Source organism: Arachis duranensis, chromosome 2 (assembly GCF_000817695.3).
Source record: "Arachis duranensis cultivar V14167 chromosome 2, aradu.V14167.gnm2.J7QH, whole genome shotgun sequence".
NCBI lineage: Eukaryota > Viridiplantae > Streptophyta > Magnoliopsida > Fabales > Fabaceae > Arachis > Arachis duranensis.
Window position 1 is genome coordinate 38371919 of NC_029773.3, and position 17185 is coordinate 38389103.

Consider the following 17185-nt stretch of genomic DNA (forward strand, 5'->3'; position numbering starts at 1 on the left):
TGAATGATCAAGAGACCGAATGATCAAAGACTACAAAGTCAAAAGATTAAACTGTCAAAAGATGATACAATAGTTAAATGTTCTATTTATAATAAACTAGCGCCTAGGGTTTACATGAGTAAGTAATTGATGCATAAATCCACTTTCAGGGCCCACTTGGTGTATGTTTGGGCTGAGCTTGATCTATCCACGAGCTGAGGCTTCTCTTGGAGTTGAACTCCAAGTTATAACGTGTTTTAGGCGTTCAACTCCGGATCATGACGTGTTTCTGGCGTTTAACTCCAGACAGCAACATGTACTTGGCGTTGAGCGCCACTTTACGTCGTCAATTCCCAAATAAAGTATGAACTATTATATATTGCTGGAAAGCTCTAGATGTCTACTTTCCAACGCCGTTGAGAGCGCGCCATTTGGAGTTCTGTAGCTCCAGAAAATCCATTTTGAGTGCAGGGAGGTCAGATTCCAACAGCATCAGCAGTCGTTTTGTCAGCCTTTTTCAGAGTTTTGCTCAAGTCCCTCAATTTCAGCCAGAAATTACCTGAAATCACAGAAAAACACACAAACTCATAGTAAAGTCCATAAATGTGAATTTAACATAAAAACTAATGAAAACATCCCTAAAAGTAGCTTAAGCTTACTAAGAACTACCTAAAAACAATGCCAAAAAGCGTATAAATTATCCGCTCATCAGTTGGCTTGTATTCACTACTGAAACTTAGAGGCTATCAATCTTCTTAGCCATTTGCTCAAATTGTTATTGAATTTGCTGCTGCATCATTTTGTTTTGAGCTAGGATTGAGTCCACTCCTTCCAATTCTAGCACTCTTTTCCTTTATGATGGTTGGCAGTGTCTTTGATGGGCAAAGAATTATTGATTGTTTGCCACCATATCAATGAGATTCTGGGCCTCCTCTGCGGTCTTCATCAATTGTAGGGAGCCTCCTGCTAAGTGATCTAGTGCTTCTTGAGCCTTCAAAGTTAAGCCTTCATAAAAATTCTGAAGTATGTCCCATTTATTGAACATTTCAGGGGGGCACTTCCTAATCAGGGTCTTGTATCTCTCCCAAGCCTCATAGAATGACTCTCCATCCATCTGAGTGAATCTTTGGACCTCTGTTTTGAGTCTAATGATCCTTTGGGGAGGATAGAACTTGGCTAAGAACTTATTCACTAGATCTTCCCAATTGTTGATGCTATCTCTTGGAAATGACTCCAACCATTGAGTAGCTTTGTCTATAGATGTCAAGATGCACTCCATTGGTTTTGACAGTGTCACAGATCCTCAAAAAAGTGGATAAGTGTTGGTTCAGATCTTCAAGTGGGCCTCCTCTATAGGAGCAATTATTTTGTACCAATGTGATGTGCTGTGGCTTTAGTTCAAAGTTGTTTGCATTGACATTTGGGGTAAGGATGCTACTCCCACAATGCCTTGGATTATCAAAAGTGTAGGAAGCTAAAACTCTTCGCTGAGGTGGATTGTTGTTGGCTATTCCTTCTGGTGGGTTAGAGTTAGAAGGATTCCCTTATATTTCTTGATATTCCTCTTCAGAGGCTTCTTCACCAATGACTCCCTTTCCTCTGGCTTCTCTTCTTAGTCTCCTGAGAGTTCTTTCGTCAGTCTCACAGAGGGTAGGGGTCTCCCTCCTTGCTTTTGTCATATAACCAAAATAACAAGAAACACAAGAGCAAGAGTGGGGTGATGATTAGTTTAAGCAAAACTTCAAACAGTTAGTGTGTTAGTTAAAAATAAAGAAAAACAAAGAAAAAGTTCTTAATCTAGACCACCACCTTCCTTAATTATTGTCAATCTAGTCAATCTCCGGCAACGGCGCCAAAAACTTGATGTGTGGAAAATGATCCAACACAAAACTCACCAGCAAGTGTACCGTGTCGCATCAAGTAATAATAACTCACATGAGTGAGGTCGATCCCATAGGGATTGAAGGATTGAGCAATTTTAGTTAGGTGGTTGATTTAGTCAAGAAAACAAGTGTTGATTTGATTGATTTGTATTCAACAGAAGCTAAATTGCATGAAATTTAATGGGAGAGGGGGAATTGACAGTAAATTAAAGAGCAGAAGAAGTAAAAGAGTTGAATCTTAAAGAAAAAGTAATGTAAATGACTGAAACATAGATTGCAAGAAATGTAAATGGCAGAATCTTAGAGTGTAAGAAATGTAAAATTGCTGAAAGAGTAAAAGGATCTGGGGGCTGGGAATTTAAAACTAAACAAGAGAATGTAAATAGCAATCAATCAAAGAAGTAAAAGATGAATTGAAATGCAGCAGATCTCAAACATAAAAGGAAAATGGCTTGAAGAAGCAATACAGGAAGTAAATTCAACTTAATTATAAAATCTAAAAGAGAACCTGAAGATCTCAGGGGTTGAATGAGACTAGAAAACAAGTCTAGATCTCAATTCCTTCTTTGATCCAATAGAGAATAAATGCAGAAGAAATAGAGATGAAAGCAGTAAAGGAAACTTGGATCCAAATCACAATTCCATGAAATTATGCAGAAAGTAAACAAAGAGAGATCTCATATCAAGAATGAAACAGAATTCCTTCAATTCTCAATCCAAGATTCAAAACAAAGAGTGAAGAGTGTAGAAGTAAGAATGAAGAAGAAGAGAATTCAATTCTCAATCCCAATTCCCAAACCCAAAGCTAAAATCTAAAATGAGCTCAAAAATAAAAAATGAAAAGTAAAAGTGTCAAAAGGGTAAAAAGAAGTCCTCTCTAAATCAAACTAACTTCTATTTATACACTTCCTATCTTTGGATTTTAGAATTTGAAGTGGGCCTTAAAATTTTGTGAAGAATTAAATTTAAATGGAATTTTAATTGAATTTGGACCATGGGCACACTCCCAGGGTAGCGCTCGGTTGACAAGGAGAGCGCAACACTCTCCCTTTGTTTTCCTTGGCAAATTGTTGCGCGTGCCAAGCCTTCCGTGTCAGCCTCAATAGCGCTCTGTGAAGAAAGAGAGTGCAGCATCCATGGACCTTGGCGTGCCAATTCTTGCGTGACAAGCTCCTTGGCCGTGTCAACCTTGTTAGCGCTCAGTGAATGGAGAGAGCGCAGCGCTCTTTACTTGGGATGGGAGCCTCTCTTTGAACCTTGGTGGAAGCATTTGGGAAGCGATGTTCCTTTGAAGAGTGTAGCACTCCTTCCTTGCCAGCATGAGGCTCCTGGTTCGAATCCTTGTGAGTGCAATTCGGCTACTTTTGGCTTATTTTCCTTGCAAGTAGCGCTTCTCCTTGCTCCCTCAAGTGCAAGGTTCGATCCTTGGGGCCTCCACTAGCAAACATTTAACCTTGCATTTTCTTATGCTAAGCCCCGATAAAGTTAACAAAGTTAACCGAGCGCTATTATTTTGCCTTTGTTCCTTGGTTCCTTATAGCGTTCTGTTAAGTGAGAGAGCGCAGCATCCTTGTCTTTGCTTCTTGGATTTAAGTTGTGCTCAAATAGAGAGCGCTGCGCTCACTAAGAGAGCACTATGGCTTTTCTCCTTTGATGCGCCACGCTTTTGTTTCCTTTGGCTACGCTTCATAGGCCACGCTTTCTTGTTTTTTCTTTTCTTCACCTACAAGTAATCAAAACAACCAATCAAAGTATCACCAAATTCACAAGGTCTATAAATTATTCAAAAAACAATTAATTTTAGCCTAAACCTCATGATTTAGTGTCAAATAAAGGATGGTTGATTGATTCAATAAAACTACGTAATTCCACTCCAAATTACTTATTTATAATGCAAGAAAGTGCGTAAAACCTAATGAAACAAGTGAAAAATGCTTGAAAAGCTAGCATAAGATGACTTGTCATCAATTACCTCTCAACAAGAGGAGAAATTGCTTCATATCTTGAGGAGAAACAAAAAGGCTATTGGGTGGAGCTTGGCGGACATAGTGGACATAAGCCCTCAATTTTTGAACACCGCATTTTTCTCGAAGAAGGAGCCAAGCCTATTCAACAACCTTAAAGGTGTTTGAATCTCACTATTCTAGAGGTTGTGAAGAAGGAGGTCACCCGCTTGCTTGAAGTCGACATTATCTATCCAATTTCGGATAGTGAATGGGTGAGCCCCGTGCAAGTGGTTCCAAAGAAGTCTGGTGTTACCACAATCAAGAATGAGAGTGGGGAGCTTGTAGCTGCAAGGGTGCAAAACTCATGGAGGGTTTGTATCGATTATAGGTGGTTAAACTTGGCCACTAGGAAGGACCACTACCCACTCCCATTCATCAATCAAATGCTTGATCGTTTGTCCGGTAAATCTCATTATTGTTTCTTAGATGGTTATTCCAGTTACTTTCAAATCCACATTGCTCTGTAAGATCAAGAAAAAAACTACCTTCACATGCCCCTTTGGAACTTATGCCTACAAGAGAATGCCTTTTGGCTTGTGCAACGCACCGGCTACGTTCCAAAGGTGTATGATGAGTATATTTACGAATCTTCTTGAGCATTGCATGGAGGTGTTCATAGATGATTTTAGTGTTTATGGAGACTCCTTTGACCTTTGCTTGGACAATCTTGCAAAAGTATTAGAGAGATGTACTAAATTAAACCTTGTGCTCAATTTTGAAAAATGTCACTTTATGGTGAGACAAGGCATTGTTTTAGGACATATCCCCTCTAATGATGGTATTTCTGTAAAGGTTTCTACCGATAAAGGTCGATGTTATTTCTAGCTTACCTTACCCCTCTTCTGTGAGGGAAGTCCGTGCTTTTCTTGGTCACGCAGGTTTCTATCGGCGTTTCATCAAGGACTTTAGTAAGGTTGCACTACCTCTCTCCCGGTTGTTGCAAAAGGATTTTGAATTTGATCTGAGCAAAGATTGCATGGAGGCATTTGACAAGCTGAAGATATCTTTGACACAAGCTCCCATTGTGAGAGGGCCTGACTAGAGTAGGCCATTTGAAATCATGTGTGACGCATCTAACTATGTGGTGGGAGCAGCGCTAGCTCAACACAAAGGTAAAAATCCTTGTGTCATTGCTTATGCCTCTAAAACTTTGGATGGAGCCCAGTCCAATTATACTACCACTAAGAAGGAATTGTTAGCAATTGTCTTTGCCTTGGATAAATTTTGGGCCTATCTACTTGGATCCAAAGTGGTAGTATATTTGGACCATGCGCCGTTGAAATATTTGTTGGCCAAGAAAGAGTCAAAACCAAAGTTGATCCGGTGGGTGTTGCTTTTGAAAGAGTTTGATCTAGAAATCAAAGATAGGAGTGATTCCCAAAATTTAGTGGCAGACCACTTGAGTCGCCTTCAACACACAAAGGGCGATTCCACTCCTATCAATGATGTGTTTCCCATTGAAAGCTTGCAAGCAATATCCGAGGTGATCCCTTGGTATGAACCTATTGCAAATTACTTGGTTGCTCGCATCTTTCCTCCCGATTTCTCTAAACATCAAAGGGATAAGCTTAAGAGCAAATCCAAATATTATATATGTGATAACCGATACTTGTGGAGATGTAGTGCCGACCAAGTAATTAGAAGGTGTATCCCACAATCCGAATTTCAGTCTATCTTAGAGGCTTGCCACTCTTATGAGGGTGGTGGCCATTTTGGTCCTCAAAAAACTGCCAAAAAGATCCTAGACTGCGGATTTTGGTGGCCTACACTCTTTAAGGATGCTTCTCTCTTTTGTAACTCTTGTCCACAATGCCGAAGGTTTGGAAATATTTCCAAGAGGGATGAAATACCCCAACAAATCATGTTGTTCTATGAAATCTTTGATGTTTGGGGCATTGACTTCATGGGCCCTTTTTCAAACTCTAATGGCTTCGTATATGTTTTGCTAGCTGTTGATTATATTTCTAAATGGGTGAAAGCGATTCCCACCCGTACGGATGATGCTAATGTGGTTCTTTCTTTTGTTCAGAATAATATCTTTTTTTGCTTTTGATCACCACAAGCAATCGTGAGTGATCAAGGCTCTTATTTTTGTAACAAGAGAATGGCAGGGTTGATGAAAAAGTATGGCATCATTCACATGGTGGCTACGGCCTACCATCCCCAAATAAATGGCCAAGCCGAAGTCTCTAACCGGGAAATCAAGTGCATATTGGAGAAAATCGTGAAGCCTCATAGGAGGGATTGGAGCTCTAAGCTCGGAGATGTGCTGTAGGCCTACCGGACGGCTTCTAAAACACCAATTGGTATGAGCCCGTTCTGGTTAGTCTATAGAAAGGCTTGCCATCTCCCGGTAGAGGTAGAGCACAAGGCTTATTGGGCAGTAAAAGAGTGCAACTCAGGATTGAGGGGCCGAAATCGAAAGAAATTTACAGCTAGTAGAATTGGAGTGCCTTCGATTGGAAGCTTATGAGAATTCAAGGCTCTACAAAGAGAGGATGAAGGCAGTGGATGATAAGCATATCAAGAGAAGAGAGTTTAGAGCTGGAGAACTCGTCCTCCTCTACAACTCTAGATTGAGGTTGATGCCAGGAAAGTTAAGGTCAAGGTGGGAAGGACCGTATAGAGTGGAGAAGGCTGAGCCATATGGGGTTTATCACTTGAGTCACCCTTCAAGCTCCACAATCTTCAAAGCTAATGGTCACCATCTGAAGCTCTATCATGGAGAAAAGATGAAAACTAACAAGGAGGTTGAGGTGTTCCTTTTGGAGGATGCACCCGAAGGCGAAGAGATCTGAGCTCATGACCGTCCAACTTAAGGACGTTAAAGAAAAGTGTTAGGTGGGAGACACCCCACCATGGTAAGATCTTCGTTTTTGTATCTCTTTCATGTAGTTTTTAGATTCTTTACTTCATTTTGTGATTGGTTAGTTTTGGTGAGTTTATCTAAGTATGCTTGATTTTGTTTAGCTTGGTTAAGATATTCATGAGGATTTTCATTGATCTTGGTTAGGTTGAATTCATAATGTTGAAGAAAACACTTCATTTTGAGTATTGCATGGATTTTTGAGTGTTTTTGACTTATTTAGCTTGAATAAATGCCAAGATTATGTTGCAATTGCCTTTTTTCATGTTCATGCTAAAAAAGTTGCATCCACGCACAAGCGTATATGACGTGTGCGTTTCGATGGCACTTCTGCAACACTTAGTACAAAAACCCGAGAGTTGTACGAGAAGTGTGCTAACACTGTGCCCTACACACAACCCCTTCCACGCGTGCGCGTCTTTTGACCCGTACATGTCCCACTCTGTTTCGCGCATCCATGCGTATACATGGGTGACGTGCATACGTCCCTAATTTTTTTGCGCAACCCACGCGCAAGCTTGGGCAACGCGTACGCGTCGATTGTGCTTCCACAACTCCTGGTATAAAAACCCGAGAGTTGTGCGAATATTGTAAGTAAACTGTGCGGGGAGCACAACTGTTACCCACGCGTATGCGTCACCTGACGCGTACACGTCGATTGTACTGTAGCCAACTCTTGGTACAAAAACCCGAGAGTTGTGCGAGTTTTATGCTGCCTTTATGCGCAACGCACAATTGACTCCACGCGTGTGCGTCCATCCACTGACGCGTACGCGTCCTCTCTCTTTCTACCATCCACGCGTATGCGTGGGCGACGCTTACGCGTCACTACTCTTACGTGTCGCGTGCCCGACGTAACTGATGGGCTACGCACCCTGTTTTGAACTCTCTCTCTCTCTCTCTCTCTCTCTCTCTCTCTCTCTCTCTCTCTCTCTCTCTCTCTCTTCCTCCTTCCTCTTCTCCTATTTTCCCTTGCACTCTACTTTGCATTGTTCCTCTTCTCAAGGTTTTTACCCTTTCCCTCCTCTTTTATTTTTGTTTACATTTTTCTCTTATTAGTTACTTTTAATTATTCTCTTCCATTTCTTCCTAGTTGCATTTTGCTTTATTCATTTTTGTCTATTTGCTTTCTTTCTTTTTATATTTTCCATGGGTGTTGAACTTTGAGTTACTTCTTACTTTGATGGGTTATGTTGATTTCTCTTTACTCCTTTATGATTATGTGGTATTATTTTGATGTTGGTATGACATTGTGGGATGTTGCATTTTGAATTTTTCCCAGCTTGTTTGCTATTTGGGTGATGCACACCAACTGTTTGTGAAAAAGCACCAATGAGTTCTTGATTCCAATTTGATATTATGCTTTTAACTTAGTGCTTCTTTCTCATACACTTGCTCTTCTTTATGTGCATTGAGCCTATTGTACTTCATAGTTACCACTCTTATGCTCATTACCCATGACTTGCTTCCTTATAACATAGTGCAAGATTTGTGATCTCACTTTCTCTAACCCCACCTTATTCCCTTGCATGCTTCATTTTCTTAGAGTTAGCCTAGATGTGTGATCTTCTTGTGCTTATTATCCTTCTTGCATATGTTATCTTATGTTGTTAGTGATGCTTGAGCTTATTCTTCTCATGCCTTATACTTGCATGCTTCTCTTACTCTTGCATCCCATGCTAGTGATATGTCCCATGATTATATTATTGTCTTGTTCACATGTTGCAGCAGTCATGCCTTCAAGACACTCTATTCCTTTATGGCGTTGTTCTCACTTGCATGTTATTCTCCAAGTGTTCTCTCTGAGTTTAATATTCTCTCTTTTCCTTCCTTTTCCAGGATGGCCAACAGAAAGGGCAAGGAAAAGGCATCGAGAAACCCGCCCACAAAAAGGGCACCTCAAAGGTCAACCGCCAAGGCGAACCGTGCACCACAAGTTAAACCCCTCTCCAAGAGGGCAAAAAGCATCATTCATATTGATGAACAAGAGAAGGGCAAACCTGCGAAGGGCACCACAAGGTTTCCTAACAGCTATTGTGAGTTTATGTTCCCTGCTATGGTTGAAAGAAATTATCATTCTGAACACCTCCTCGCCCCTTCAAAGCACATTGTTCAGTTTGTGTTGCCCCGCATTGAGCGGCGAAAATGGGGATTCCTTATGAGAAGACCGTAGGAAGCCAACCTTTCTTAGATGGTGGAGTTCTACTCCAACTACCACTTACCTTCTCTCGAATCAGTTTTTGTGCGCCAGAAGCAAGTCCCCGTTTTAGAAGAAGTCATTCAAGGGATACTTAAGGTCTTGCCAGTGGCGGATGGGATAGATGGTTACCAAGAGGTCCTAAATCAGCGCAATGAATTTGGTTTTGATTGGGATTCTATCATTAAGGTCATCGCTGAATTGGAATCACATTGGACCCAAGGGAGATTCAGGCTCCGGCCTAAGAGCATTGACGCACGCACGCTTACTATGGAGGCTCGAGCATGGGCACAAATCTTATCCCACTACGTGCTTCCAAGCACTCATGAGTCTTCCATCACGGCGGACCTAGCCCTTCTTGTATGGTGCATACTCACGGAGAGGCCAGTCAATATTCCTCTCCTCATCCGACAAGCGATGGGTCGGGTCCATGCCAAGGGTATTCTCCCATTTCCTACCTTGGTATTAGATTTGGTTGCTGCTGCTGGTGTCCCTCACGAGGCTAAGGACATGAAAGCAATGATTCCGGCAAAGGGCGACATCGTCCCGAGTGGAAAATATCTTCAGCCTCCTACGAACACTACAAGCCTTGACATGGCTCGTCCTTCCGACACTCCTACCACTTCCTCAGCATCACAGAAATCAACCTGCCAACTGCTTCTTGAGCTCACTGAAAAGGTGGATCGATATGAGCGGTACAACCAACACCGATTTGCTTACATGAAGACCTTCTGGGGTTTTGTTAATCAGCCTATGGAGGAGCCGGACATTTCCACATCCACTTCAGATGAAATCGACTTGAACACTCAAGAGATGGATGGTGGAAGTGGTGACCCCAATCCCACTTTGCACATTACTAGTGGCACGGAAGACCGTGCAAACTTCTAAAGTGTGGGGAGGTCATTTACCGACTTCCGTAGGTAACAACCCTTTTCCTTTCAACACCCATAATTTGATTTTCTTCTCTTGATTAGGAAAAATTGCATGGCTAGTTTTTGTTTTGGTTCACTTTTTGCATGGTAGTTATTCTTGTTAGGACTAATTGGTTAGGATGATGACTCCTTTTCCAAGGAATTGTTTTTAGGGCACCCTACCAATTTGGAAATTTTTTTTTTACTTGCTTGAAGAATGTGTTTTGGAACATGGTTTTGAGATAAGAACACACAAGCCAGTGAGTTTTGAACCTAATTGCGTGGTTACATCATATAACCACTAGTTTCCTTCTTGTGTGCGATTATTCTCTCTCTATGATTGTAATCTTTGGTTTGTTTGATTCTTTATATCCATTTCCATGTATACATGCATTTATATGATTGAGGCCATCATTTCGTTTATCTCACCGACCCTAATAGCCTACCTTTCATTAACAATTGTTAGCCAATTTTGAGCTTATTTTAATTCCCCTTTGTTCTTAGTTTTAGCACATTACAAGCCTTTAAGCGAAAAATAATAATTGTCCTTTATTTGGATCTTTGATTAGCTTAGGCTAGTGAATGTGTGTATCATTTAAATGTGGGGAAACTTGGAACATTGGTTGAGGTAAGAGTATGTTGTTATTTGCATTGAAGATCTTGGGAATTGGGTACACACTCATGTACGAATTATGCTAAAACCATATGCATTGATACCTTTGTATATAATTACATCAAAAAAAGAAAGAGAAAAACAAAAGAAAAACAAAAAAGAAGAAAAATATAGAAAAAGAAGAAAAATATAGAAAAAAAAGAAAAGAAATGCAATAAAAAGGGGACAAATGCCCAAAGGTAAAGTTCAATAATATCAATGCATATAGGATGTGAATTGAAAAGAGAAATGCATGAGTGTGTGAAAAAGTGAGGAATGGGTAGTTAGGTTAGCCTTGAAATTGTATAGGTTATCGTAGGTTAGGTGGAAAGCTTAAGTTAATCAAAGATTCAATCTCCAAGCTCACTTGACCATATGCATCCTACCTTGACCCTAGCCCCATTACAACCTATGAAAAGACCTCATGATATATGCATGCATGCATTGGATAATTGTTGATTGTTAGATATAAAACAAATCTTGAAAAGCATGAATAGAGAAGAATTGAGTGGTCAACCCTACACAATTGAGTGACTAGAGCGGATACACATCTGGTGAAGGTTTGATGCTCAACTCCTTATTCCCAGCTTTCACAAGCTTTCTTCATGCAAGTTATGTACACTCTACTTTGATGTATGAATTGGTAGAGTTCTTGAATTATTTCACCATTTTGGCCCGATGTGCTCATATATGTTCTTGGAAGTTGGTTCATTCTTAACCAAGTAGATAGGAGCATTCACATTAGTTGCATTCATATAGGTACATTGTATTGCAATAACCTCACTCTCCTATGATTCTTTGGTCTTTTAATCTCTTTTAGCATGAGGAAATGCTTGGTTTAAGCGTGGAGAGATTTGATAAATCCCAATTTTAGGGTTTATCTTTTATAGAATTTAGGGGGTTTTATCAACATTCTTTTACACTTATTCATATAAAATGCATAGTTTTATGTCTCCTTCCTAATTTTGCTTCATGGTTGAAAACATGCTTCTTTGATCTTAAATATGCTATATTTTAATCCTCTTCTATTACCATTCGATGCCGTGATATGTTTGTTGAGTAATTTCAAAGTTTATAAGGCAAGAATGGCCTAGAAGAGAGGAAGGAAGCATGCACAAGTGGAAGGAGCATGAAGAATGGAGCTTTGGAGATTTGACATCGACGCGCACGCATGGCCTACGTGCACGCGTGGCCTGCACGCATGCGTGAATCCATGTTGCTGGAATTGGCACAAAGTGTTGGCGCATTCACGTGGATGAAGAAAAATCCTATCGACCCGTACACATGGCTTGAAAAGCTCATCGACGCGCGACCCACGCGTACACATGACGCCCGGCACATAACTTCATTAGTGAAATCGTGGCTGGCAATTTCAGAAGAGCTCCAGGCCCAATTGGAGCTGAATTCTTGAGAGAAAAGACCCAAAGAACCAAGGATTGAGGGGGGATTCACACATTAGAGATAATTAGCTAGTTTTTGGAGTTTATGTTTTTAGAGAGAGAAACTCTCACTTTTCTCTAGATTTTGCCTTTGTCAATTTCAATTTCACTTGGATCCCTTGGTTAGATTTGTTTTTACTTCAATTTTACATTGCTTTAATCTATAGATCTAATTCTCCTACTCTCATTTAGTGTTCTTGTTACCCTAGTTATTTTGGATCTTGAATTTGGATCTTGTTACATTGATTTCTGTTAATGCATTAAGGAATTTTATGTTCATTGTTGTTCATTGCTTGATTGTTGTTAGTTGTTTGTAGTAGATAACCTTGATTTGAATTTCTTCTCAATTTCACAATGTCATTCAAGTTTGTTCACCAAGTGTTTGAGGAAATATCAACTATAGTTATGGAGTAGATTTTTCACTCTTGGCTTAGGGGTTGGGCAATTGGAGATACTTAAATTGTCAATGTCTTTTTGTTGATTCATAATTGGAAATTGCTAGTTGATTTGCATACCACAAAAGCTAGTCTTTCCTTAGGATTAGACTAGGACTTGTGGACTCATTTTGATTATCTCCACTTGACTTTCCTTTATAGTTAAAGGTTAACTAAGTGGAGCAATAGCCAATTCTTATCACAATTGATGGAGACTATAATGATAGGACTCCCAATTCTCACCCCTAGCCAAGGATTTTACATTGATTGATTGTCATTCACCTTCATTAGTTCAATTTCTTGGTTCTCTTATTCCAATTGTTAATTGCTCATTGTCTCAATTCATATTCAATTACTTTTCTTGTATTCAACATCAAAATACCAAGAGAACGACCCGGGATTCTACTCCCAGTTATTATTATGAATTGTGGTGACACATTTTCTAACTTTGATGTGCGGGTAGCTTGTTGGTTTAGGCTATACTCACGACGGAATTTTATTGGTAAATTTTATACCGACAAAATATTGCGCATCAGCATTTTATCAAATACTTGGAAGGCATAAAAGGAAAGCATATTAAAATAACAAGAAATAATAAAATCTAAAACTACCAAATGCAAGAAATCAACAACCAACAACTAAAGAAAGCAACAATAACATGAAAACATAAATTTTATTATTAGAAATCAAAGTTAACAAGAGTTCATAAACATGAAAATAACAAAATAAAGGAAATAACAAATGAAACTAAGAGAGCAAATATGTAGTAACAAGAAATTGAAAGGAAAACTAAATCAAGACAAGAATCAAAACCTAAATCTAAGATGAAATTAAACTAAGAACCCTATTTTCTAGAGAGAAGAGGGATGTTCTCTCTCTAGAACTAACCTAAAGCATGATTCCTACACTATCTAATTGCTTTCCCCTTTGTTTCCTTTTGAATTTGGCCTCAAATAGCTTCAAAAATAAGTTGGATTGGGCTTCCGCAGCACCAGAAATCGCCCCCAGCGTGTTGTCTTTAATGAGGTCACATGCTGTTTGTCAAACGTACGTGTGGGTCACGCGTATGCATCATATCACGATTTTCAGGTCACGCGTACGTGTGGGTCACGCGCACGTGTCGCATGGCGGATTTCCAAAACTTCATTTCTTCATGAATTCTCCATCTTGCGTAATTTTTCTTCCATTTCTTCAATCCAATTCTTGCCTTATAAACCTGGAATCACTCAACAAACATATCAAGGTATTGAATGAAATTAAAGTGAATTAAATTTAGCAATTTTAAGGCCTAAAAAGCATGTTTTTAATCATTAAGCACAATTAAGAAGAATTCAAAAAACCATGCTATTTTAGTGAATAAACGTGAGAAAAGTTGATAAAATCCACCAAATTCAATACAAGATAAATCATAAAATTATGGTTTATCAGGTATCACGAAGGAGTGTGCGTTTTCACATCAAAAGAATGTGCCTTTCTACCTTGCAACCAGAGAAGAATTTGGGAGAAACAATACGAAGGAGAGTACCTTTTCACCTTCCCTACATCTATATCACGACAAAAGAGGGAGTCCTTCATCCTCAACTTGCCAACCTCGTGAGCGAGATATAACCCCCATCCTCACTACGAGCAATATTAAACCTCTGTCATCATCACGACACCGCAACCACAAGCAAAACGGGATGGAACCTCCGTCTTTGCCTGGTGCAGGTGCCAACACAATTTTTGAGGTAACACACAAGCGGGATTGATGAATCCATATTTGATGATAAATTTTTGTTTGATTTTAGTAGATTTCATCATATAAATCCACATTTATTCATCTAAATAGCATGCTTTTGTGTTTTCTCTCTAAATTATGTCCAATTGTGAAAACATGCTATTTTGAGCTTAATTTAATCAATTTTATTCCACTTTCATTCCATTCGATGCATTGATGGTTTTGATGAGTGATTTCAGGTGTAATAGGTTGGAATGGCTTGATAAGAGTGGAAGAAAAGTATAAAATCTGGAGAAAACACGAAAAAATCAAAGGAGAGAAGCATTTCAGAGTGTGCTTACGAACACTTTCTGTGCCTACGCACAAGGGTCAAAATCAGCAAGTGTACCCATGCACAACTTCTATGTGTACGCACAGGAGGAAATTCAGCAAGTGTGCGTACGCATACCCTTGTATGTACGCACAAGTACCAGCGCGTGACTTCATTAAAAAGTCACATAGCTCGCGATTTTGAGGGCTTTTTGGGCCATTTCTGAAGGTGCTGAAGTATATATGAAGGGGCAAGCAACACCATACAATACATACACTATAATACTTCATACAACACATTTTAGGAGTAGTTTTAGGGTAGTTTAGTTTAGATTTTTCTCTCAATTTTCCTTAGGTTTAGTTAAGATTTATAACTCAAGTTTTAATTTCTAAATTTTGATCTTGGATTCTAGCTATTTCCATTGTTAGTATCTCTTTAATTTCCACTTTTATCACATTACTTGTTCTACACTTTCTTCTATTCTAATTTCCTTTGTCAATATATACATAGTTTTGCAATTTTGAGTTTTGGTTAATGAATTTGATGATCGATGATTATTTTATGTTTGTTTGAGTTGTCTTTGTTGATTTTGATCATTTGTGATTCATAGTTTTTATCATTTTTCTAATTTTGCCATGTTTTATGATTATGCCCACTATGTGTTTGATGAAATACCAATTTTGATTATGGGGTAGATTTCCACCCCTTGGCTTGGGAAAATGAGTATATGGGTTACTAGAGTCATAATGTCTGACATTTAGTGATAATTCTTGGGTTGTTAGTTGTTATTGTTTTCACTATCGCTAGCTTCTTACTAAGGTAATTAGTAAGATAGTTAGGATTTATGGATTAATAACAATTATGCTCACTTGACTTATTCTTCGATGTTAAGGGTTGACTAGATGAGATTAATCCAACATAATTATCATAGTTGTGGTTATGGTAAGGAAGGAATTCCATAACTCATCCCAAGTCAAGGCATCCATTTATGTTTTGAACCACTTTTCCATCACTTTAAAGCTTTACTTGTTCATATTACATACATAGTTCTTTAGTTCTTTTATTAGTTTATTAATTGCAATTTCGATCGTTCTTTTATTTCTTAATTGCTTGCTTCATTATTGAAAACACCCTTTGTTCTCGTAACCAAAATTGTGCGCTCTTGGTTACTAGTTCCTAGGGAAGACGACCCGGGAGTCTAAATACTCTCGGTTATATTTGTATTTGGAAAATTAAACTTTGATTGGGAGTTAATTGTTGATTTAGACTATACTTGCAACGAGAATCTATTTTGTAAAATTCTAGATCAACATTAATTCTCACATCAGGGATAACACCTAGGACTTGCCATCTTAGCCAATCCGGCCATACTCAGTCATCGCCAATCTCAACATTCACCTTTCAATTCAGTCACATTTCATTATTATTATCATTATCTTTATTATTTACTTCTTATTCAACATTACTAATGCCTCACTATAATTTAAACTAAGTTTTATGGCCTTAGGGGGGTAAAAATAGAGGTTTGGAGGTTAGAAATCATGTTTAAATCACAAAAATGCAATGTTTCCGAAAATAGGGTCCTGCATACGCATGCCACTTGCTCGCGTACACGAGACATCTAGACAGAACAAAACGTCCACGTCGCGTGTGTGTGTCATGTATGCATGCCTCTTAGGAATATTAAAAAGTTGTTTAAGTTTTGAAAAGTACTTTTATACACCAAACATCCGACGCACATAACTTTTTCATTAAAAATCATTTCTAGTCCGTTCTTTAAATGGTGTAAACTTCACGAACCCAATTTTCATTCAAAATAAGTTTGAAAAAGTTGGAGGATCTGGAAGCCGAGTTATAACCTACCGAAGTTCAGTCAAAAATTAGTTTTTCTCAAAATTCACCAACCTCTATTTTTACCAAATTTTCAACTCAATACCAATGCATTATTCCTTAAAACAACACTCACCATGTATAGAACAGGTCTACTACCATTTCATTATCTTCTCATTGCATCAATTACTCATTTATATCAATTTCCTCCTCTGCACAACCCAAGATCAAATAACATTATTCATAATTATGCATTATCATTATCAAACTCCAAACTCATCAAACAACAAAATCATGATTCTTTAATCCATTCTCAATATAATTCTACATTTACATCAAGATTACTAAGCATTAACATATATACACATTTCCAACCTATCCTATGGTCATCTAACCTATGTTTTTACGAAACATTATATGTTATCTATGAGAAACCAAAACCATACCTTGGTCAATTCCTCCCTAATGTTCGAACACCCCAAAAGTCCCCAATTCACAAGCTCCAAGCCTCCACCGCAAGGATTCTCAACACCCAACACACAACTCAAGCTTCCAACTCCATTAATTTGGTTGCAATGCACATATATACAATCTAATTCCACACCAACATCACTAAAATCAATATAGGATTTACTAATTTAATAATTTCACAAGGGTTAGAGGTTCCTCACCTTACCGACAGACGTTTGGGACAAAACCCAGCAAGGCCACAAGGCTAATTTGATTCTAAACACCAAAATCACATAATCTCTCAAAATTATGAAACGGAAAGGGAAAGAACTGAGATTAAAATCTCAAATTTCTTACCAAATTACTCGACGAGTTTTGTAGAGAATTTTGAGATGAACACGTGGCCACTGACGACTCATCAATCGGAGCTCTGGAATGAAAATTACAAGGGTTTGAATGTAGACATCCTGGGCTTTCCAGCAATATATGATAGTCCATACTTTGCCCAAGT